At 41.6% G+C, this 25,467-nt stretch overlaps 1 long non-coding RNA gene across 1 annotated transcript; it reads left to right on the top strand.

Annotated features, from left to right (window-relative positions):
- The first annotated feature begins 9,238 nt into the window (after positions 1 to 9,238).
- Positions 9,239 to 25,060, top strand: LOC117519441. Its single transcript, XR_004563287.1, has 3 exons — positions 9,239 to 9,317; positions 20,742 to 20,746; positions 25,050 to 25,060. It is a non-coding gene; the product is annotated as an uncharacterized LOC117519441 (long non-coding RNA).
- Positions 25,061 to 25,467: the final 407 nt, after the last annotated feature.

Raw genomic sequence — 25,467 nt, 5'->3', positions numbered from 1 at the left:
CCTCTCCTCGAAGCAGATTAATGACATAAGCCACCTGGCTAGCGTCTGACGCATACATGACGGGACGCTGTGCAAAGACGAGCGAACACTGCATTAGAAAGTCCGCGCACGTCTCGACACAACCTCTGTACGGCTCCGGAGGGCTTATGTATGCTTCAGGGGATGGTGGGGGGGGTCGTTGAACGACCAGTGGAACGTCTGTGTCTGACATGGGACCAGCAGGAGGAGGTGCTGCAGCAGCGCTTTGATCGCGCGCCTCCACCCTGGCGGTGAGAGCCTCCATCCTCCGATTGAGAATAACGTTCTGCTCGGTTACCAAATCCAACCGAGCAGTGAAAGCAGCTCACCTAACACGCCTCCTGCTGGCACCTGTGCACCTCGCTCTTCCATTGGCTGTTCAGGCTCTGGTTGACGCCCCTCGGGATCCATGACATTGGCCGAGAAATCCTGTTGGAAGGTATCGTGACACGGACCCACAACAGGGGGCGTTAATGAACGGACAATGGATAAGCCAAAAAGTAACAATTTAATGTTGTGAATCGCACAACGAAATACAAACAATTACAATATTGTGGATTGTCAATTATACACAAGGTGACGTGTGGGCAGGCTTGAGATAGAAGACGTCTGGCGAGAGAAGAGCCGGATCCCACCCAGCTTCCACCACCAACGGATCTCAAGAACACCGGAGCCGCCAAGCCCTGCGCCCCAGGTGGCCGCTGTCTTCAGCAGTCAGACCCGGTACTGCTGGCAGAGAACAGAAACAGTATTGATGAGTGTGAGTTCGCACACTCAGTAATCCCACAGTCTATGTTCTTTTGGGAGGGAGCACCTCCACCTCCAATCACACACTCGTGCAGCTCCTGTCTAACCACTTATCTGGTTGGGGTGTGAAGCGAAGCCATCGCTGATCACACCAAACGCCAATCCCACAGATAAGGCAAACACCACAGGAAAACGGCTGCAAAAGAAGTTCAGACTATTACTCAATGTTTTGTTCAGCAGAGAAAATTACCTGGATGGTAGCTGATTTCTCGGCGGAGAGGTGGAGTTGCAGTCCGGCTTTTATGGAGGATGACGTAGATGAGTGACAGCTGGTGTTGATGATGTGACAGCTGTCACTCCACTAGTTTCGGCGCCCTCTCGTGCTTGAAGCCCGCACTCCAAGCAGGGCGCCATCTGGTGGTGGTGGGCCAGCAGTACCTCCTCTTCAGCGGCCCACACAACACCACTGTCGCCAAGTGCTTGCTCACAGGGGGTCGTTTTGACAGTTGGGTTTTTCTGTAATTATTGTATAGCTTTTGCCTTACAATATAAAGCGCCTTGGGGCAACTGTTTGTTGTGATTTAGCGCTATATAAATAAAATTGATTTGATTTTGATTTGATTTAAGAAACCTAATCTTGACTCTAGTGTATTGAAAAACTATCGGCCGATATCAAATCTATCATTTTGCATTCTCGAAAAAGTGATCTCACGGCAGCTCATGGACTATCTTACTGAGAATATCTCTTTGAGCCACTGCAGTCTGCTTTTAGAAAATATCATTCCACAGAGATGGCTCTCACTAAAGTGGTGCATGATCTTCTGCTTGCAGTGGATTCTGACACCACTAAGGTTCTGTTACTGTTAGATTTCAGTGCTGCATTTGATACCGTGGATCATCATATTCTACTTGATAGGCTGAAAAGTCACTTTGGGATTACTGGGAGTGCCCTTGCATGGTCATACTTGACCAGTCATTCTCACTGTGTTTTGTACAATAACACTACCTTTAACCTTAGTGACATGAATTCTGGGGTCCACAGGGGTCTGTCTTAGGCCCCCTACTTTTCTCCCTTTATATAGCACCCCTTGGGCACATATTGCAGTGTTTGGGATTAACATTCACTGCTATGCTGATGATACTCAGTTATACATGCCAATAACTGCTGATAGTCTCATTCACATAAAATCCTTAGAAGATTGCATTGCATCAGTGAGAAGCTGGATGTCTAGAAACCTCCAAATTTTAAACTCTGATTAGAGTGAAATGATGGTTCTTGGTCCAGTGAGACATCGGCATCAATTTGAGCAGTTTATCTCTGTTTATCTCTTCTAGACTGGACTACTGCAATGTTCTTTTTTTTTCTTTTTTCTTTTTTTACCATAGTCCAGCTTTAGGGCTCTCCAATTTGTTCAAAATGCTGCAGCCAGACTTTTGACACGAAGCAGAAAGTTCGACCACATTACACCCATTTTGGCATCCCTTCACTGGCTTCCTGTCCCAGTGAGATCAGATTTTAAGGTTCTGCTACTATTCTACAAAATTGTTCACAGACTGGCACCTCCCTACCTAGCTGACCTAATTAAACCTTACCGGCCCGGGCTTTGCGTTCTCAGGGTGCAGGACTACTTTGTGTCCCTAGGGTGAATAAGGAGTTTGCGGGTCATAGAGCTTTCTCTTATTGTGCCCCTGTTCTGTAGAATGATCTCCCTGCGTCAATAAAACTTGTCAGATTCTGTAGAGACTTTCAAGTCCAGACTCAAGATGCACTTATTTTCCCTTTCTTATGGTTAGCATACTGGCATAGTATATTTCTGCACTTTTTACTCTTTTAATTCATTTTATTAGTAAATGGAGTGTGCCACGGCCTCAACTTTACCTAAATTCTGTTTATTTTAGTGAAGCTTAGGGCTAGTGGTCAGCGCTCACCTTAGTATTTCCTGTTTTTGTTGTTGTTTAATGCTGGTAAATTATACTGTATTTCTTGTCTTTCTGATGCCTGATTCTGTTTTTTTCTCTCTGTTTAAAGTGTAGCTGCATCCAGAGATGGGTGCGGTATTGGTGCTGGAGACCCTCCTGTCCTGTGCACCAACAGCATTTCCTGTATATTCACTTTGTGAGTTGTTCTGTAAGTTGTGTCTTTAGCATGGCCAAAGCAGAGGGTCACCCCTTTGAGTCTGGTCTGATTGAGGTTTCTTCCTCAGAGGGAGTTTTTCCTTACCACTGTTGCTCTGGGGCTTAGTAAGGTTCGACCTTACTTGTGTGAAGTGCCTTGAAGCAACTCTGTTGTGATTTGACACTATATAAATGAAAATAAATTGAATCTGAAATTGAAAAATGGTAAATTATATAACACAAAGTCACAACACAAGTCATCTAAACACGTCACACCCAGAGAGCAAGATGTCAACTCCAGACCTTGATCACATCTCGAACACATACACTTGGTGCAATGGCAAGGAAAAAGGCCCTTTTTAACAGGAAAAAAAACCCCAGCAGACCATACTCAGTCAAGTGGACATCTGCTTTGGTGTTTTTCTTTTTCTTTTCTTTTTTCAAGAGTACGGAGGTATTGCCACTAACATTATATCAGAGGAAATCCACTGACTGACAGAGGCATCAATCTCAATTTTAATATGACGTCATGGCTAAGAAGGTGTTGTTTAATCCCATTTACTTCCATCTGCTCAAAATGACGTTAATCAGTGAAATCACCTGGTGGAGGTTGAAAAGAAAACCTGCACCCTCTCTGCCCTTTCTGGAATGAGGTGAATACCCCTGTTCTAGAAGTTGAAGTGGTGGGCTTGTGACCAGATGATCCTTACTTCAAGTCTCCATTAGATCAGAAAATCACCAAGGTAGGAACATGTACTGGTGTCAAGCATGGCCGCATCCCCAACATCATGGAAACCACCCAAGCAAGCAACTGGTCCATCCCTGCTTAACAAAAATAATTCACCAAACCACAACATAAGTTGCCCAAAGGAATTTCAGAAGGCTAAGGTCAAAGCTAACCTTACCCTTGAATCAAGCTGTTTGAAATCCAGTTTCATTTTGTGTTGTAATCCAGGAGATCTGTGAATCTCGGGGGGGGGGGTTGGCTGGTTGGCCTTTGTTACTGCATTTCATTCATTAGGGTATTGAATGAAATTCAACTTAATCTCAAGCTTGATTAGTTTTTCAGGTTGGTTCCCGTATATTGTACACTTACTGCTACAAACACGCAGTAATATATGCAGCAGAACCTCCAAGCTGTGGTTTGCAGATTCCTCTCACAACTGTAAACCTAATAAAACCACTGTTACAGTGAGCAAAAAGGAAAACATCCTTCATTAACATATCTTCCAGTTGTCATTACTCACAGGTTAGATTCACGTCTCTTTGGTATTTAATAGCAAATGGGGGGGGGGGGGGGGGGGGGGTGCGTGTTTTGACCTGTGGGGAAATTGGTGTCAGTGACTCAAATTAGCCGACACTTTGTGAACCAGAATAGAATAATTTGTTGTTGATCACTCCTGCCAGCAGGTTTCTTCCTTGCATAATTTCCTCCTGTCTTTGGACACGTTGCTGGAGTAGTTTGACATTTCTGGGTCACTTCTTGCTGCTGAGGTGGTTTTTAGGGTTCGGTGGTAAATTGATACACGAGGACAGCATGTTTCTATTTGTGTCTTAATAGTGCCATCGCTCTCTGCCAGGAATGAGGGAGCTGTGTTTTGAAATCGGCATCACATTGTGGAGGAAATACGCCGATGCCTCAGGCCACTACTACCCTCGTACTGTCCTGGTCTAGAATAACTGGCAACCCTGATTTTTTTTTTTTTAAACCCAGAATTTAACGTATGTTGAGCAATAAATACACATGAACCAAATTAACAAAATCAGAATATTTCAAAAAATGTCCACATTTGCTGAACAACAAAAGAAAACACTTTATCATATAATTAAAAAAATACAAACTTAAGGGCCCCTTCACACATAGTGCGAATACATACAACTCAGGGCAATTCACAGCAGGAGAGCTCGTATGAGCACACCGCGAAACATCACGCTGATGGGCGTGGTTGCGTGCACGAACTGTCGCACCGGCATCGTGCACGCAACGGTGTCTTTCGAGCAGGAACACAGTGCGAGCAGCTGCTGTGTTCCATGGGACAAGTTGCATCACATTGCGCCGCTAATGTGGAGGAGAGGAAAATAAAATAAAAAACAGCTGTAAAATTAGTGAATATCACTGGGTTGATATAAATAATACATAAAAGGGATCACAATGCAGAACCCTGTGGTTAAAAAAAAAAAAAAATGCCACTCACAGGATTTGAACCCACATGCTCTGATTACCAGACAGAAACATTACCACTGCATTACAATCACTGCCTTGTAACAGAAGCGTAAAATGGCTAAAATCAACAACCAGATAAACATATAAAAAAGCGCTGTGTTAACTGATCAAATGCCTTTTGGTACAGTGTATTTCTGCTGATACGTGACTAAAAGTGGCATATTTGTCACACTGTTGGCTTGTCCTGGTCCTGTGGCGTGCTGCTCACAGTCGTCATGGCCCGACATGCCTGTCCTGTCAGACGTGACATTCAGATCGCCTGCTGCGTGTCCAAACAGACTGACAGTCTGACAGGTTGAGCTCAGAGCTGGGGTTTAAGTAGCCGGCTCCTGATCAGGAGCTCATCAGTGTCACACAAGAGGTTAAAAAGGGCAATGACAAAGGCAGGCCGTGACAATATGCTTTCCAAATCATGTACTTAAAATATCAGCATGCCACTAATTTCAGTTTATTTAGTTTATATAGCACCAGGTAAGGTCTAACCTTACCAACCCTTGAGCAAGCACACAAGCGACAGCGGGAGGGAAAAACGTCTGATGATATTGTGGAAAAAACCTCAAGCAGACCAGACTCAGAGGGGTGACCCACTGCTTAGGCCATACTACCAAAAAGGTTTACAATACAGAACACAACACAACAACAATTGATGAGAGTCCATGCAGGCATCCAGTCCACCTTTTGGGGGGCGTCATTAAGCGACTGTGGATCTGTTCCTGCAGTAGAGTCTGTTCCCATCCATTACAGGAATCATCTAATCCAGCAGGTGGTTCCAGCTGCATCTCGGACAGAGAGAAAATTCAGACCAGTATAGTATCTCTGTGGTTTTTTCCTCCTGCTCCCCTTTTTTTTTATAAATATACTCTGACACAAACACCAAAACAACCAAACCACATATTACCCTTCATTAAGCAATGGGAGTAAAGAGTTTCTATGAAAAACACAAACCTGAGCATGAACCTTGTTGGTTTATTGTCCCATTTTCTCCCAGGCGGCTCGTGCATCACAGATATTTGCAGCAAACCGGTGGTGCAGAGTCAATGGATGAGATGTAATAAATGGAAGAGGCAGAGCCAGTGTTGTATAGAGAAGACGAAAGGTCAGTCTGTCTTCAGATTGCTCTTTCCTGCTCCACACAGATAATCAAAATACCATTGAAATATATCAGCGAAAGGAAAGAAAAATGTACCGTAAAAGCTTCTGTGTGTGTGTGTGTGTGTGTGTGTGTGTGTGAGTGAGTGAGAGAGAGAGAGAGAGAGAGAGAGAGAGAGAGAGAGAGAGAGAGAGAGAGAGAGAGAGAGAGAGAGAGAGAGAGATTCAGAACCGATGTGAAACAGAAGCTTTAACAGCAGGAACTTCGATGTGGATTATAAAAAGTCAGAGTGAGGAGGAGCAAATGAACAAAGAAAAACATTTTGACTTCAAAAGCAGTATTGTTACGGGCCAAAAGGAGACCAAGGTGAGACAAAAGAAAAAACACAGTTTAAATTCTGAGGTTCACCAAATAACTAAAACTCTTTACACAGTCTTTTATTCATCAGTGACGGGTTTGATTTGAGGTGTAAGTTGAAAAGGATCCAGGAAACCAGATGTTAAGGAATTTTTGATTCCAACTGCCAGAAGACATTTGGACCCACATGATATGAGGTGATGGTCTAGTGGTTAAGCGTTGGGCTTGAGACCAGAGGGTTGTCGGGTTAAGCCTCAGCCATACCAGACAATCACTAAGGGCCCTTGGCAGGTCCTTAATTACTGAGTTGCTCCCAGCATGTGGTGAGCGCCTTGCATGGCAGCGCCGTGACACGGGTGAATGTGAGGCATCTTGTAAAGTGCTTTGAGCTTTTGATTCAGATTGAAAAGCACTATATAAATGCAGTCCATTTGTTATATCTTGACCTACCTTATGATATTTGGACCCCTCCGCCCATACAGTTCTAAATATATATTTGTCAGTTATGCATTGCTGGTTTTTGTTATTAGCTCATGTTATTTTACTATCTGTAGGGTCAACTTACAAGTATCGTTTTCATACTTACCCTAAACCTAAACTTGTATTTTTTTATTGGGTGTCAAAATCCAACTCCTTGTCCTGTTCGTGACACCTGGGTAATAGACCCAGCAGGGGATTGCCAGTTGGGGTCAAATTCGGTGGTGCCTCATGGGCACTAACAGTAGCCATGGAGGCCCAACAGAAAAGGTGAACTTAAGACCATTAAAGGGGCTCTGGTGAAACAAGAAGTCCTCATTGGTGGATCAGGAGGAGGAGGCACTGGCCTGTACCCAATGGCTGTGAAGGTGAATGAAGGCTGCAGCAGGTCCTCAGACTCCAATCGCCTGGGATCTCCCAGAGACTGGACAAGGCTAAGGTCCTGTCAAGGACCGTGTGTTTGTTCACATACAATGGCATTCCCAACTTAAACAAACCCATGCACAGGCATCTCTAGATTGACCCTGGATGTAGATTTTCTGAAATCTGCAATAAATGGTGCAAGACTGGGACTGATCAGCCTGATCAGTGATCTCCATGTCCACATCCTGTCTGGGAATCGACAATGAGACCAGCTTCCTTGCCATGGAGGAACTGCCACAATTTTCTTCTTCTTATTATTATTATTATTATTATTATTATCATAAACGGGTAATATGAGATTACAATGCATGAATAATTGTACTGCATTGCTTGTGGCTAGCAGTTGTAAGAATAATTTTTTGAACAGTTGTTGGTACTTTTATCATGGGGATGGTCCAAATATCAGTATAATATTTTACCAGTGAGGGCATCCATATTTGTAGCAGAGGGTACAAATATCATGACACTGCCTTGGCTGAGGGCCCCTTCACACATACTGTAAATAAGTACAACTCAGGGCGACTCACAGCCTTAGAGCTTGTATGAACGAACTGCAAAACATCACACCGTTGGGAAGGCGTGCACGATCCCAGTGCAATGGTTCGTGCACACGACGGTGTCTTTCGAGCAGGAAAGACACCGTTACTGACACTAATAACATCTTCCACTACTGCTACGTCACCTCTGCTACTATGTTGTTACTGCTCCGTATCCCTCTTCTGGCCGCCGTTGGCCAATGTTGGAGGCTTGACTGTACACACCACCTCCTCTGGATCCCTTGGCATGAAGAAATATAAAGAAATGTGTAGAGCCTGTCTCGACAACACACCAGTAGCAAGTGACTACAGGCTTACAGTGAGTATGTATTGGCCGCTTCACCTGACGTCACAAACGTTGAGTCGATCAGCTCTGCCAAGCTATGCTACTGCTCCGCCAACTGGGCTTCCAATGCAGCGACTCTCCAATGGCTAAAGTTCAACTACGTCCTACGTAGTAAGTCAGTGGCCTTCACCAAACACCAAGTTCTGCCAATACAGCTTCACCCTCCACTGAACTACGTTGACCTTTGTCAAACACTGGAAAAGGCTCACTCCAGGGGTCCAATTTTCTTGTCCTGAACAGAGATCTTTGAGAATTCGCTATGTCAGGCAGCGTCAGCCACGTCATGTCGTAGTGTGAATGGCCCCTTAACTGACATCACATGACATGAGACTAAAACTGGGCTAATATGGTCAAATGGTTTTCTCCCAGTTTAACCTCAAGCATCTCCATTCTGATACTAATTCTAATACTAGTGTTTGGCAATCCAGGTAATAATTCAACACGATAATTGATTCCAGATAAGACACAAACATGAATCAATATTTCTGCATCTGCCACGGACAGAAAAGGCTGAATTTTCAAAATATTCTGCAGTTGGAAAAAAAAGCATTATCCGAATGAGTAGGTTGAAGATTAGCAATGGATCAAAGATGACAGAGATTGTTATCTTCATCACTCTCATAAATACAACTGAATTTCATTGGCCCTGTTCCTGTACTCTGCACAATGACAGTAAAGTTGAATCTAATCTAAGTGACAGTTCCAGGGTGATTGCAGTGTGTTGCTGATTACTGCACTGAAGTAGAATCTGCTGACCAAAGGACAAAAATCACAGACACAGAAACCAATCGGTTGTTATTATTGTTGTTTCCATGTGTCCTGGTGAAGGAGGGCATTGTAATCGGTCTCATGTGTGTGTGTGTGTGTGTGTGTGTGTGTGTGTGCGCGTGCACTGGATGGATCTTCACCAAAATTGGTGGGAATATTAACTGGGAAGATTTCTCAAGATGATTCACTTTGGGAGAGGATTGGACAAAGGTCAAGGTCAACCACAACATGATATGAAAGATCTTGTCTTCTATATATTTGCAACCATTCATCGTGGCTACTCATCGGTGTTGAGGAAGATCATCTCTTGACCAGTTCCTGGACAGGATGGTGGACGTGGCGATGACTGAACAGGCCCAGTCTTGATGTGCACTGATAAGCAATCTTTTTCCAAAGACTTCCACTCCAGTGTGGATCATTGCTCACCAGCTGGCTCGTTCCCTCGTGTCTTCTTCTCAGGTCTTCCAGTCGATGGAGCAGCTCTTGAGGTTGTGCTTCAGGAAGTCCTTGTAGTGTTTCTTCTGCCCTCCTCTGGACCTTTTGTGATCGTTTGTGGTAGGTGGCGTCATGACGAAGTCGTAAAAGGAAGCCAGGTCTGTTCAGAAGACCTTTTGATGATTATTACCATCAAGATCATCATCATTACAGTTCACTGAACATAATGTTTGTGCAGACTGAATTAGTATGTGACATTAAGAGTGGATTTTAGTGCCAATCAAATGCATTTTGAGAGCTATTCCATCTTTAATATTTATTCAGTTATCTGTCACCATCTGGCCACTGTGCATTTGAACAACATGATTGATGGTTATCAAAAGAATTTAGTAAAATGATTTAAAATGTGGAAATTATAATTTGCATGAGTACATCACACCCAAAGTGAAATTTAAATGTCTGTGTTGGTGTGTGGAAAGATCAGCATATTAATTAGACAACTTTTCAAAGGCTCATGTTATAAAAAATGATTAGAAGATTAATTTCACGACCACGACTCAGTTTTAGTGGTTTTGAATCAGCTCAATGTGCTCTTTCATATCCACACCATCCTTGAGATTACAGCCTATTATCTCGCTGAAAGCAGTATTTTTCTTTCTGCATCCACACTTCGTTTCGTCAGAGCACTTTGTGCAGTTTCCTAAAATACTTTTAATTTTCTGCTGTGTCAGTGTTTGGTCCAAGCAGTAAATGAACCAAACAGAAGTGTGATTACAGAGTATGTCTTCTCTGTGGATTACCAAGTGACACTCCTTCCCCCAAAACCCGTCCTTCTGAAGGGCTGAGAAAGAAGAAAAATATCCTTTACAAAGGTACGTCTTTGAAGAGTCACTAAAAATAAAGTTTGGTAATTTCACAAACCTTGGTGGGAAAACAATTTTTACAAAAAGGAAGAAAACATTAAATGCTGATGTTGTTCATAATCTAGATGTGGATTACAGGGTAACAAAAGAAAGTAACGGCTACGGCAATATGACTTCTTACCCCATTGACCTTCAGACTGACATGCTTGGCCCCAGCTCAGGGTTTAGGTCTTAGCCCTTGGCATATTTCCTTTGTGATTTTCTAGTTTTCCTTTTCATTAGTTCATACTTTATCATGTTAGTCTCAGTTTGGTTCTGTTTCATCACTGGTTCATTCTTTGCTTATCATTTATTGTGTAGTTTAAGTTTTAAGTTACTTTAATCTTAGTAGTTTAGTTCTGTTTATCACATTTGTTGTATAATGCTTAGTCACAGGTTTTTGTTATTATTTATCTTTGGTGTTGCTCATCAAATTATGTTCCATTTGTTATTCATTGCATTTTCTGTTTATCAGTTATCTGGTTTTATTGATTGCATTATTGTGTATTTACCAGGTTTTGTTTATTTGCAGTTTAACCAATAGTTTCGTTTGCCTTCATCAGTTATTGTATTCTCTTTTGTCTCAACTAGCATTTGTTTTGTCCTAGTTCGGTTTAATATTAAGTTGCTTGTTTTTTTAGACTAGCCACAGTATTTCTTAGCTATGCCCCTTGTTGTTATGCTCACACACTATTGTTTGTCTAGAACACGTCACGTTATTCAGTTAGTTTTTCTGTCACCTACTTATCTTGCTTTGCACCACTTTGTTTTGGCCTCTTGCACTCTCTTGCCTTTCTTCCCTCTTCGTTGTTCACTAAACCACACCTCTTTCCAGAACCTTCCACACACCTGCTTCACATCACCCTGATTAGTTTGCTCCTTATTTAAACCCTCACAGTTCCACAGCTCACTGCCTGATTGTTGACTTTGTTCACTCTCTCGTCTTTAGTTCATGTCTTGTTTGCTTCTCAGTGTTTTGACCATCCTTGTTTGCTCCGACCTCTGCCTTGCCTTAATCCTGAACCCGTCTTGTATTTTGACTCTGCCTCTGTTTTTGCCTGTGATACTCCGCGACGCTGTTGGTATGACCTCAGCTTTCAATACTGACCACGTTCCCGCCTGGACCATGTCTGATACCTCTGTCTCGTTATCTGATTACCCATGTACCGAATCTACTGCCTGGTTACAAGGTAAAGCCTTTTATTCATCACAACCAGTCATTTCTGAGAGTCTACATTGGTCTCCACTTGTTTGTATGAAGCCCATATCTTATCTAGGCATCGCCATGTTGATGGCAGTAGCAGCGCTGATTCTGGCTACATGGCGATAAATTCATTAATAAGTAAATGGGTGGAGCATGGGCCCCTCAATGTATGACAAAATAAGCCTGAAAGCACTTCTCTTTGAGTCAAACCCAGTTAGGCTAACAGGCTAACCTCAGTTTAGTTATTTATTAAATCAGATTTTTTTTGGACTGTGCAGCAGTTGTCCTAAGAAATTGTTTGGTGTGGACATTAAAAATTATGAGTCACTTATTTTCTGAGTAATCATGCATTAACAAGACTTAACAGACAAAGGTACCAACAGCTGCTAAAAGTGCTAACGCTGTTAGCATGCAACATTAAATAAAACAACAATTTCACTTGGCACAAATATTGCAGCAGGGACATCTTAGATGATCTATTATTATGTTTCACCCAACCCAGTGACACGGACTGTTGTGATTCAGCAGCACGAAATATACATTAATCTAATGGTTCATCATATTGTCACGAAAAGTGCAAAATTTTTGTCATGGGAGCACAAATTCATTCTAATTCATTCTGTGACGGCTGCACGTAATTAAAAGTGCAGCGGGGATCGGGGATGGTTATAGTTAGGGTTGGGGGTTAGGAGTAGGGTTATTAATAGTGAGTAAAAACAAAAGTCACGACGGGACTGGAGGACAAAAAATAACGTGAGACTGGGCTGGTTTCACCACACAACAAGCCAGATTATTCCAGGCATTCATAATTAAATTCTTAAAACTACAAACGCTAGCAGCCGCGTCGTGCGGACACTGAGTTACCTACATAGTAACAGTTGGAACTCTGCTCAACAGATGGCACTCAAAATGACTATACCCCCAATTATACAGAACTTTATGGCTTTGGGGCGGCAATAGCTCAGTTGGTAGAGCAAGCCATCTTGTGATCGCAGTGTCTGCGGTTCGAATCCCGCTCCCAACCAGTCAAAAATCCGCATATTGCCGTTGCATCCTTGGGCAAGACATTTAACACACCTTGCCTGTGTATGAATGGGGTGGTGGTCGGAGGGGCCGTAGGCACAGAATGGCAGCCACGCTTCCAGGGCAGCTGTGGCTACACTAGTAGCTTACCACCACCAATGTGAGTGAATGAATAACTCAACTTGCAAAGCGCTTAGGGTGTCTTGAAAAGTGAGCTATAAATCCAAGTCATTATTAAAATGTCTTAAACTAAGAAGTTAGAAAAAAATCCTCCCCCCCCCCCCCCCCCCAGTACAGCGGAGGAAACAATAGAAACAATCTATACAGACCAAAATCATTTTTTGTAGAAGGCAGTAAAAATGTTTTTCATATACCTATAAATGATACGCCAATATGATTGGATAAAACACTAAAGAATAAATAGCAATACACCCTTTTCGCGGACGGGTAATAGTTTTACAGCCTTAAAACATCTATAATAATTGTAAAAAATAAAGCTGACTACTTCACCGATTTCCCCTATCACGGGTTATTTTTAGAACGTAACTCCCGCGATAAACGAGGGACCACTGTATATGATAAAATCATTATCAAGTTGTTTTACCAGTGAATATGGCTTTTTGCACCCTTCAGAAAACCATACAACATTTATCATTTATAGGTATGTGATAACATCGTTATCAAGTTGTTTTACCAGTGAATATGGCTTTTTACACCCTTCAGAAAACCATACAACATTTATCATTTATAGGTATGTGATCAAATCGTTATCAAGTTGTTTTACCAGTGAATATGGCTTTTTACACCCTTCAGAAAACCATACAACATTTATCATTTATAGGTATGTGATAACATCGTTATCAAGTTGTTTTACCAGTGAATATGGCTTTTTGCACCCTTCAGAAAACCATACAACATTTATCATTTATAGGTATGTGATAACATCGTTATCAAGTTGTTTTACCAATGAATATGGCTTTTTACACCCTTCAGAAAACCATACAACATTTATCATTTATAGGTATGTGATCAAATCGTTATCAAGTTGTTTTACCAGTGAATATGGCTTTTTACACCCTTCAGAAAACCATACAACATTTATCATTTATAGGTATGTGATAACATCGTTATCAAGTTGTTTTACCAATGAATATGGCTTTTTACACCCTTCAGAAAACCATACAACATTTATCATTTATAGGTATGTGATCAAATCGTTATCAAGTTGTTTTACCAGTGAATATGGCTTTTTACACCCTTCAGAAAACCATACAACATTTATCATTTATAGGTATGTGATAACATCGTTATCAAGTTGTTTTACCAGTGAATATGGCTTTTTGCACCCTTCAGAAAACCATACAACATTTATCATTTATAGGTATGTGATAACATCGTTATCAAGTTGTTTTACCAATGAATATGGCTTTTTACACCCTTCAGAAAACCATACAACATTTATCATTTATAGGTATGTGATCAAATCGTTATCAAGTTGTTTTACCAGTGAATATGGCTTTTTGCACCCTTCAGAAAACCATACAACATTTATAATTTATAGGTATGTGATAACATCGCTATCAAGTTGTTTTACCAATGAATATGGCTTTTTACACCCTTCAGAAAACCATACAACATTTATCATTTATAGGTATGTGATCAAATCGTTATCAAGTTGTTTTACCAGTGAATATGGCTTTTTACACCCTTCAGAAAACCATACAACATTTATCATTTATAGGTATGTGATCAAATCGTTATCAAGTTGTTTTACCAGTGAATGTGGCTTTTTACACCCTTCAGAAAACCCTACATCCTGAGGCCGAAGGCCAACCTCAAGTGGCCAGTCAAAGAACTGCAATTTTTTCTCCTTCCGGTGGGGCTTCATCTGATGCTACCAAAATTTACCACTTGGTTATTTCACACCTAATTTTTCTATGAGTCAAGGGAACGTCCCTGCATTTTACATTTCCCAGAAGAGGCACCGGTCTCCATGTAGTTGTAATAAATAACTGCAGTTCACGTGGTGCTATTACATTCATATCTATACATAGTATCTGCTGACAAGCTCTGGTTGCTCTTATCAGAAAACTGAGATATCTTTGAGGGTAGGATGTGAAGTGACACTTCAAAGTGTGTTCGGGTTGGGTCGAACCCACATGCTGACGGCTGAAGGGCGAAGGTGGTCTCTCTGAAAAAAAGGAGAGCCAGATGAATATGGAGCTGCAGATGCACTGGAGAGGATGGGTGACAGAAGACATGTGAGACGTTGTCAAAATTAGTTTTTGAGCATAAATTATAATTCATCAGCGTGAGCAGATGGAGCCCAATCGGCACATGGCAGATAGAAATAAATGAGCCTGATTAACTGCTCGTATTCTTCAGCTGCTGACTACAAATACTTGATTCATCAGTTATACAGATATTTTACTGCTTTGTGAAATAGGCCTCACTTATGCTAACAGACTGCCAACACCCCTGTTATAGCTACAGTGCTGTTGATACTTTCCAGATGCATTGCAACTCATAATTGACGAGACGTCTGGCACACTCTGAATATTCCGTAAAAATGTATATGGCCACTGTTTGTCTGTTTATTTGTTGATGTCTCTGTGCACAATTATCTTTTATGTTATGGAAAATAGACTGCATTTATATAGCACTTCTCTATTTGCATCACAAGCTCAAAACGCTTTACAGTGATGCCTCACATTCACCCAGTCACATTGATGCCAGGGTGCTGCCATGCAAGGTGCTCACTGCACATCGGGAGCAACTTGGGGGGTTAAAGACGTTGCCCAAAGGCCCTTAGCAATTTTCCAGTCTGGATGGGTTTTAAACTGAGGACCCTCTAGTCTAAAACCCACCGCTTAGCCACAAGACTATTGCCTCCCTATATATTGTTATATCTGTGCCAGTGACAAAATGAAACACACAAGCACTTTGTGACGTTCAAAGATCAAATGCAACATCCACCACTTGATCCTGTTTATGGCACAGAGCTTTGATCTACTGGTGGTTGGCTCTCACTGCGGTATTGTATCACTTCCTGTTCCGGAGCACAGCGGAGTTTTTCTGTATCTGTTAGCTGTTTAATCTGCGCAGTTAGATTGATCTAGTTATCTAGATTACGATTTGTTTGCCAGTGTAATCTTTACGTGCCTTAACTAAAGCACTCCTTCTGCTGAATCACCTCTAAATTATTTACACATTATTCACTTTGCGTGTTTTTAGGAATCCGCTAGCTTAGCGTAGCTACTAGCTCTTAGCCGATTTAGCATGGCGGCTTCTCCTGTCTCTCCTGCACTTTTCTGCTCTGGGTGTGAAATGTTTAGTTGTTCCTCGGCCTCCTTTAGCAGTAATGGTACTTGTAATAAGTGTAGCTTATTCGTAGCTTTGGAGGCCAGGCTGGGCGAATTGGAGACTCGGCTCCGCACCGTGGAAAATTCTACAGCTAGCCAGGCCCCTGTAGTCGGTGCGGACCAAGGTAGCTTAGCCGCCGTTAGTTACCCCCTGGCAGATCCCGAGCAGCCGGGAAAGCAGGCCGACTGGGTGACTGTGAGGAGGAAGCGTAGCCCTAAACAGAAGCCCCGTGTACACCGTCAACCCGTTCACATTTCTAACCGTTTTTCCCCACTCGACGACACACCCGCCGAGGATCAAACTCTGGTTATTGGCGACTCTGTTTTGAGAAATGTGAAGTTAGCGACACCAGCAACCATAGTCAATTGTCTTCCGGGGGCCAGAGCAGGCGACATTGAAGGAAATTTGAAACTGCTGGCTAAGGCTAAGCGTAAATTTGGTAAGATTGTAATTCACGTCGGCAGTAATGACACCCGGTTACGCCAATCGGAGGTCACTAAAATTAACATTAAATCGGTGTGTAACTTTGCAAAAACAATGTCGGACTCTGTAGTTTTCTCTGGGCCCCTCCCCAATCAGACCGGGAGTGACATGTTTAGCCGCATGTTCTCCTTGAATTGCTGGCTGTCTGAGTGGTGTCCAAAAAATGAGGTGGGCTTCATAGATAATTGGCAAAGCTTCTGGGGAAAACCTGGTCTTGTTAGGAGAGACGGCATCCATCCCACTTTGGATGGAGCAGCTCTCATTTCTAGAAATCTGGCCAATTTTCTTAAATCCTCCAAACCGTGACTATCCAGGGTTGGGACCAGGAAGCAGAGTTGTAGTCTTACACACCTCTCTGCAGCTTCTCTCCCCCTGCCATCCCCTCATTACCCCATCCCCGTAGAGACGGTGCCTGCTCCCAGACCACCAATAACCAGCAAAAATCTATTTAAGCATAAAAATACAAAAAGAAAAAATAATATAGCACCTTCAACTGCACCACAGACTAAAACAGTTAAATGTGGTCTATTAAACATTAGGTCTCTCTCTTCTAAGTCCCTGTTGGTAAATGATATAATAATTGATCAACATATTGATTTATTCTGCCTAACAGAAACCTGGTTACAGCAGGATGAATATGTTAGTTTAAATGAGTCAACACCCCCGAGTCACACTAACTGTCAGAATGCTTGTAGCACGGGCCGGGGCGGTGGATTAGCAGCAATCTTCCATTCCAGCTTATTAATTAATCAAAAACCCAGACAGAGCTTTAATTCATTTGAAAGCTTGTCTCTTAGTCTTGTCCATCCAAATTGGAAGTCCCAAAAACCAGTTTTAAATGTTATTATCTATCGTCCACCTGGTCGTTACTGTGAGTTTCTCTGTGAATTTTCAGACCTTTTGTCTGACTTAGTGCTTAGCTCAGTAAGATAATTATAGTGGGCGATTTTAACATCCACACAGATGCTGAGAATGACAGCCTCAACACTGCATTTAATCTATTATTAGACTCTATTGGCTTTGCTCAAAAAGTAAATGAGTCCACCCACCACTTTAATCATATCTTAGATCTTGTTCTGACTTATGGTATGGAAATAGAAGACTTAACAGTATTCCCTGAAAACTCCCTTCTGTCTGATCATTTTTTAATAACATTTACATTTACTCTGATGGACTACCCAGCAGTAGGGAATAAGTTTCATTACACTAGAAGTCTTTCAGAAAGCGCTGTAACTAGGTTTAAGGATATGATTCCTTCTTTATGTTCTCTAATGCCATATAACAACACAGTGCAGAGTAGCTACCTAAACTCTGTAAGGGAGATAGAGTATCTCGTCAATAGTTTTACATCCTCATTGAAGACAGCTTTGGATGCTGTAGCTCCTCTGAAAAAGAGAGCTTTAAATCAGAAGTGTCTGACTCCGTGGTATAACTCTCAAACTCGTAGCTTAAAGCAGATAACCCGTAAGTTGGAGAGGAAATGGCGTCTCACTAATTTAGAAGATCTTCACTTAGCCTGGAAAAAGAGTCTGTTGCTCTATAAAAAAGCCCTCCGTAAAGCTAGGACATCTTTCTACTCATCACTAATTGAAGAAAATAAGAACCCCAGGTTTCTTTTCAGCACTGTAGCCAGGCTGACAAAGAGTCAGAGCTCTATTGAGCTGAGTATTCCATTAACTTTAACTAGTAATGAGTTCATGACTTTCTTTGCTAACAAAATTTTAACTATTAGAGAAAAAATTACTCATAACCATCCCAAAGACGTATCGTTATCTTTGGCTGCTTTCAGTGATGCCGGTATTTGGTTAGACTCTTTCTCTCCGATTGTTCTGGCTGAGTTATTTTCATTAGTTACTTCATCCAAACCATCAACATGTTTATTAGACCCCATTCCTACCAGGCTGCTCAAGGAAGCCCTACCATTATTTAATGCTTCGATCTTAAATATGATCAATCTATCTTTGTTAGTTGGCTATGTACCACAGGCTTTTAAGGTGGCAGTAATTAAACCATTACTTAAAAAGCCATCACTTGACCCAGCTATCTTAGCTAATTATAGGCCAATCTCCAACCTTCCTTTTCTCTCAAAAATTCTTGAAAGGGTAGTTGTAAAACAGCTAACTGATCATCTGCAGAGGAATGGTCTATTTGAAGAGTTTCAGTCAGGTTTTAGAATTCATCATAGTACAGAAACAGCATTAGTGAAGGTTACAAATGATCTTCTTATGGCCTCGGACAGTGGACTCATCTCTGTGCTTGTTCTGTTAGACCTCAGTGCTGCTTTTGATACTGTTGACCATAAAATTTTATTACAGAGATTAGAGCATGCCATAGGTATTAAAGGCACTGCGCTGCGGTGGTTTGAATCATATTTGTCTAATAGATTACAATTTGTTCATGTAAATGGGGAATCTTCTTCACAGACTAAAGTTAATTATGGAGTTCCACAAGGTTCTGTGCTAGGACCAATTTTATTCACTTTATATATGCTTCCCTTAGGCAGTATTATTAGACGGTATTGCTTAAATTTTCATTGTTACGCAGATGATACCCAGCTTTATCTATCCATGAAGCCAGACGACACACACCAATTAGTTAAACTGCAGGATTGTCTTACAGACATAAAGACATGGATGACCTCTAATTTCCTGCTTTTAAACTCAGATAAAACTGAAGTTATTGTACTTGGCCCCACAAATCTTAGAAACATGGTGTCTAACCAGATCCTTACTCTGGATGGCATTACCCTGACCTCTAGTAATACTGTGAGAAATCTTGGAGTCATTTTTGATCAGGATATGTCATTCAAAGCGCATATTAAACAAATATGTAGGACTGCTTTTTTGCATTTACGCAATATCTCTAAAATCAGAAAGGTCTTGTCTGAGAGTGATGCTGAAAAACTAATTCATGCATTTATTTCCTCTAGGCTGGACTATTGTAATTCATTATTATCAGGCTGTCCTAAAAGTTCCCTAAAAAGCCTTCAGTTAATTCAAAATGCTGCAGCTAGAGTGCTGACGGGGACTAGAAGGAGAGAGCATATCTCACCCATATTGGCCTCTCTTCATTGGCTTCCTGTTAATTCTAGAATAGAATTTAAAATTCTTCTTCTTACTTATAAGGTTTTGAATAATCAGGTCCCATCTTATCTTAGGGACCTCGTAGTACCATATCACCCCAATAGAGCGCTTCGCTCTCAGACTGCAGGCTTACTTGTAGTTCCTAGGGTTTGTAAGAGTAGAATGGGAGGCAGAGCCTTCAGCTTTCAGGCTCCTCTCCTGTGGAACCAGCTCCCAATTCAGATCAGGGAGACAGACACCCTCTCTACTTTTAAGATTAGGCTTAAAACTTTCCTTTTTGCTAAAGCTTATAGTTAGGGCTGGATCAGGTGACCCTGAACCATCCCTTAGTTATGCTGCTATAGACGTAGACTGCTGGGGGGTTCCCATGATGCACTGTTTCTTTCTCTTTTTGCTCTGTATGCACCACTCTGCATTTAATCATTAGTGATCGATCTCTGCTCCCCTCCACAGCATGTCTTTTTCCTGGTTCTCTCCCTCAGCCCCAACCAGTCCCAGCAGAAGACTGCCCCTCCCTGAGCCTGGTTCTGCTGGAGGTTTCTTCCTGTTAAAAGGGAGTTTTTCCTTCCCACTGTAGCCAAGTGCTTGCTCACAGGGGGTCGTTTTGACCGTTGGGGTTTTACATCATTATTGTATGGCCTTGCCTTACAATATAAAGCGCCTTGGGGCAACTGTTTGTTGTGATTTGGCGCTATATAAAAAAAAAAATGATTGATTGATTGATTGATCTGTCATCAGGAATTCTGTTCAAGATGTGATTCTGACTTTTGAGCCTGATCGCTGTAAAAACTGACAACGATGATTACAGAAATCATCATACGAGATTAAAAACAGGATTACACTCAAACAAATAACTCACTGGATGAACTCAATTCAGTTATGGGCATATATTTATTTCCATCTAATACTATATAGTCCCAACTGAATTAAATTAAATTATGTTGCATGGATAAGCTTTATTTGAGTTGGGGCAACATATATTTATTAGATGGAAATCCTGCTCATAATAGGGCAGCACGGTCTCATTTGGGGGTGGGCGATAAAGGGGTAAAATATGACGTAATTGCTCTACTTCCGGGGTACAAACAATGGCATTCTCAATGGGAATTTCAGGCAATTTACACCCAAACAAAGTGAAAATGCAAAGAAAAAGTGACGATGTGGGAAAGTGGACATGTGTTGCAGTTTGTTTAAGATCCGGAGCAAAAACATGTCGAGGCCGTTTTGCAGGCGAGAGAACGGAGCTAATCTGGTCAGCTGTGTAGGCCAACACTTACTGACACATCGTCTCCTACTTCCTCACCTTTTCTTTTCCACTGGGAACCAAAAAAAAAAAAACTTTTCACAAATGCTTCAGTGATTGCAGCTGAAGACAAACCCGTACACCATTTATCTGTGTGAAGTTATGTTGTGTATACAGTGAGGAAAATAAGTATTTGACCCCGTCAGTTTTGCAGGTTTTCCCACCAACAAAGAATAGAGAGGTCTGTAATTTTTATCGTAGGTACACTTCAACTGTGAGAGACAGAATCTAACAACAAAAAAAGTACAGAAAATCACATTGTAAGATTTTTAAATAATTATTTTGCATTTTATTGCATAAAATAAGTATTTGACCACCTAGAAAAACAGAGCTTAACAACTGGTACAGAAACATTTGTCTGCCATTACAGAGATCAGACATTTCCTGTAGTACTTGACCAAGTTTTCACACACTCCTCCATACAGATCTTCTCCAAATCTTTCAGGTTTGGAGTTTCAGCTCCTTCCAAAGATTTTCTATTGAGTTCAGGTCTGGAGACTGGCCAGACCACTCCAGGACCTTGAAATGCTACTTACGGAGCCCCTCCTTAGTTGCCCTGGCTGTGGGTTTGTGGTCACTGTCATGCTGGAAGACCCAGCCATGACCCATCTTCAATGCTCTTACTGAGGGAAGGAGGTTGTTTGCCAAAATCTTACAATACATGACCCCATCCGTCCTCCCTTCAATACGGTGCAGTCGTCCTGTCCCCTTTGCAGAAGAGCACCCCCAGAGTATGATATTTCCACCCCCATGCTTCATGGTTGGGATGGTTTTCTTGGGGTTGTTCTCATCCTCTAAACATGGTAAGTGGAGTTGATTCCAAAAAGCTCTATTCTGGTCTCATCTGAGCAGATGACCTTCTCCCATGCCTCCTCTGGATTATCCAGATGGTCACTGGTGAACTTCAAACGGCCTGGACATGTGCTGGCTTGAGCAGGGGGACCTTGCTGCCCTGCAGGATTTTAAACCATGACAGCATTATGTGTTACTAATGTAATCTTTGTGACTGTGGTCCCAGCTCTCTTCAGGTCATTGATCAGGTCCTCCTGTGTAGTTCTGAGCTTTCTCAGAATCATCCTTACCCCACAAAGTGAGAACTTTCATGGAATCCCAGACCGAAGGAGATTGACAGTCATCTTGTGTTTCTTCCACTTTCTAATAAATAATCATAAGTTGTTGTCTTCTACCAAGCTGCTTGCCTGTTGTCCTGTAGTCCATCCCAGCCTTGTGCAGGTCTACAGTTTTGTCCCTGGTGTCCTTAGACAGCTCTTTGGTCTTGGCTATGGTGGACAGGTTGGAGTGTGATTGATTGAGTGTGTGAACAGGTGTCTTTTATACAGGTAACAAGTTCAAACAGGTGCAATTAATACAGGTAAAGAGTGTAGAATAAGAGGGCTTCTTAAAGAAAAATTGCAGGTCTGTGAGAGCCAGAATTCTTGCTGGTTGGTAGGTGATCAAATACTTATTTTATGCAATAAAATGCAAATTAATTATTTAAAAATCATACAATGTGATTTTTCTGGATTTTTTTTTTTTTTTAGATTCTGTATCTCACAGTTGAAGTGTACCTACGATAAAAATTACAGACCTCTCCATGCTTTGTAGGTGGGAAAACCTGCAAAACTGACAGGGGGTCAAATACTTATTTTCCCCACTGTACATTAAATGCAGGTCCCCGTAAGTGGTCATCCTGCAATATCACAGAGGGTTCAAACAAGACTACAGTCTCCTGTTGAATTGAGTTCATCCAATGCATCAGTTTTTTTGAGTGTAGAATCAAAGTGATCAGGCTTAAAGATCAAACAGCAAAGATTAGATCCATGCAAAATGCATCCAATCTGCATTTCTCCCTGTATCCAAGGTCAACATCTACACCAAGTTGCATTAAAAGCTGTGTATGTCCTTTTGAGATATTCTGCTGGACAACAAACAACCAGCAATAAAAACTCATAATGTATAATGCTGTACATATTAAAATCATGGTGAAAGAAACAGTGATGGGCATTTCTGCAGAACTGTTCAAGCAAAAAAGAAGTAAGACCTATACAGGTACAGGGCCCATCCATGCTGGTGTTTTTCCCTGGATACTGTCTTGTGAACTGCATGAGAGCATCCAACTCCCCCTGGCTGACTTGTTAGTCTGATACAGATTCCTCCCCAAATCAAGGCTGGTACCTTGCTGGTACCTAGTCAGTGTCAGTCAAGCGAAGCTGATGTTCATCGTGGCCCCGGGAAAATTTTTCAATTTTCATTTCTTAAAATCTTTGGCGTTCATGCAAAAGCACCGCCAAGAGTTGCGCTCCACTACCACTACGTCACCTCAGCTAGTCCACCATTCCTACTCCATTTATCTCCGACAACCACAACTGACCAACATGGGGCTTGACTGGATGCACCACTTCGTCTGGATCCTTTGGGCATGAAGAAATATTAAGAAATGCGAAGAAATGTGTTCAACCTCTTTCAATGACTTACCAGTAGCAAGTGATGAAATCTCACTTACGTTTCAAAAGTTGAGTCAACTATCAGCTCCACCAAGCTACACTACTGCTCCGTCGACTGTGCTACCTTTGTGCCCGCCCTCCGATGGTGAAATAGTAAAGCAGTGGATCGTCACCAAAGGTCATCCACTGCTGAGCTACAGCAAACTGTGTTGAAGACAAGGAATTTGGACCCCTGGTGCAAACCTTCTCAGCCGTTTCATAGAGATTTTTGAGAACCTGCTACTTAATCCAGCGTCTGCCACATCAAGAATAGAATAGAATACTCTTTACTGTCATTGTACCTTGTGCATTTGGGGAGGTGTTGGTCTAGTGGTTAAAGCGTTGGGCTTGAGACCAGAGGATCCTCGGTTCAAATCCCAGCCTGACTGTAAAATCACTAAGGGCCCTTGACAAGGTCCTTAATCCCCTAGTTGCTCCTGGTGTGTAGTGAGCGCCTTGTATGGCATTACCCTGATATCAGAGTGAATGTCAGGCATTATTGTAAAGCAGATGCAGATGTCTGATGCTGACGTCTGATGCAGCTATATATATATATATATATATATATATAGCTGTACAGGCGAGGGGTACAATGAAATTGGGGGTGATCCCGCAGAGCTACTGTACAATACAAACAAAGAAAAACAAGACTGGGTGGACCGAGAAAATGAAAATGAAGTGTGTTGTCCAATGAGACAGGTAAGGTGTGAATGGGGATCAAACCCAGTGGTGGTCACTGTTCAGCTAATCCGATAACTGATCATTATTAAAGCTAATGTTTTTGTTAGCAGATTAGCTTCAGATAAGTTTTAAAACCATCATCAGACCAATTATCATCCGATAAATTGAAAACATTCAATCCACTAACATTTATTTTGCTGGTAAAGTGAGCAAAGTTTAACAGCCAAAAACATTTGTAAACCCTAAAATCAAACATTTTAATCCCTGTCATGTGTAAATCAGTGGTTTATGGATGACTGGCTGTCGCTTGTTGATGATGTCATCATTAGACATCATCATGTCTTTTTCCTGGTTCTCTCCCTCAGCCCCAACCAGTCCTAGCAGAAGACTGCCCCTCCCTGAGCCTGGTTCTGCTGGAGGTTTCTTCCTGTTAAAAGGGAGTTTTTCCTTCCCACTGTAGCCAAGTGTTTGCTCACAGGGGGTCGTTTTGACCGTTGGGGTTTTACATAATTATTGTATGGCCTTGCCTTACAATATAAAGCGCCTTGGGGCAACTGTTTGTTGTGATTTGGCGCTATATAAAAAATTGATTGATTAGACTTGATTGGCCAGTCGATACGCGAGCATTGTAGGTAGTATAGTTCAGGTTCACTTTGGACATTACACTGTTACCGTCCGCTCAACACAAAAAAAAAAAAAAAAAAAAAAATTTAACTTTATTTTATTTATTTTTTGTGGCACAGTATAATTTAATCACCAACACTCAGTGGGAGAGAGGAGACCTCACAGTGCAACTGCAAGGACTTCTCTTTGCCATTTCCACACGGTTTTAGATAATCAGGATGCTTTATGTGGACTATTTTCTTCAGAATTTAATGAATCCCACTGAAACTAACAGGCAAGAATTTATATTTACTACATGTCTTTTACTCTGCCAATCAATACATTAATGGATGTATTTTGGTTGTTTAAGCTGCAGGGTTCAAAGTGTGTGAAAAAAGCAGCTTTTAGTTTGTAAATGACGGTGTATCTAATACTGAGAAACTGTGACGTCTAATACTGTGTTTTACTGCTTTTGAAAGATGATGAATGTGTTTGGGGTTTTATTTATTATTCATTTTTTGTGTTTGTGATCCATGAATTTACCCAGAAGCCCCTGCGGTGCTTAAAGTAAAACTGGTTTATCAGAAGCCGACAGTGTAATCTGATGTGGCCGCGTCCAAATCAGTACTAATAGTTATCGGTTATCTGTAATAAAAATATTTTTTAGCAGTTTATCGATTTACCATCATAAAAGATAACTTTTCACTTATTAGATTAATGGTTATCGAAGCTAACTTTTTAGATCGAACCCAGGTCTTTATATTGCTTGTCCCACTGAGATACCTGCTCCAGCCAACCATTTC

This window comes from Thalassophryne amazonica, chromosome 10, assembly GCF_902500255.1.
Source record: "Thalassophryne amazonica chromosome 10, fThaAma1.1, whole genome shotgun sequence".
Classification (NCBI taxonomy): Eukaryota; Metazoa; Chordata; class Actinopteri; order Batrachoidiformes; family Batrachoididae; genus Thalassophryne; species Thalassophryne amazonica.
The sequence above is the reverse complement of the archived record's forward strand: the minus strand, read 5'-3'. Positions and strand labels throughout refer to the sequence as shown.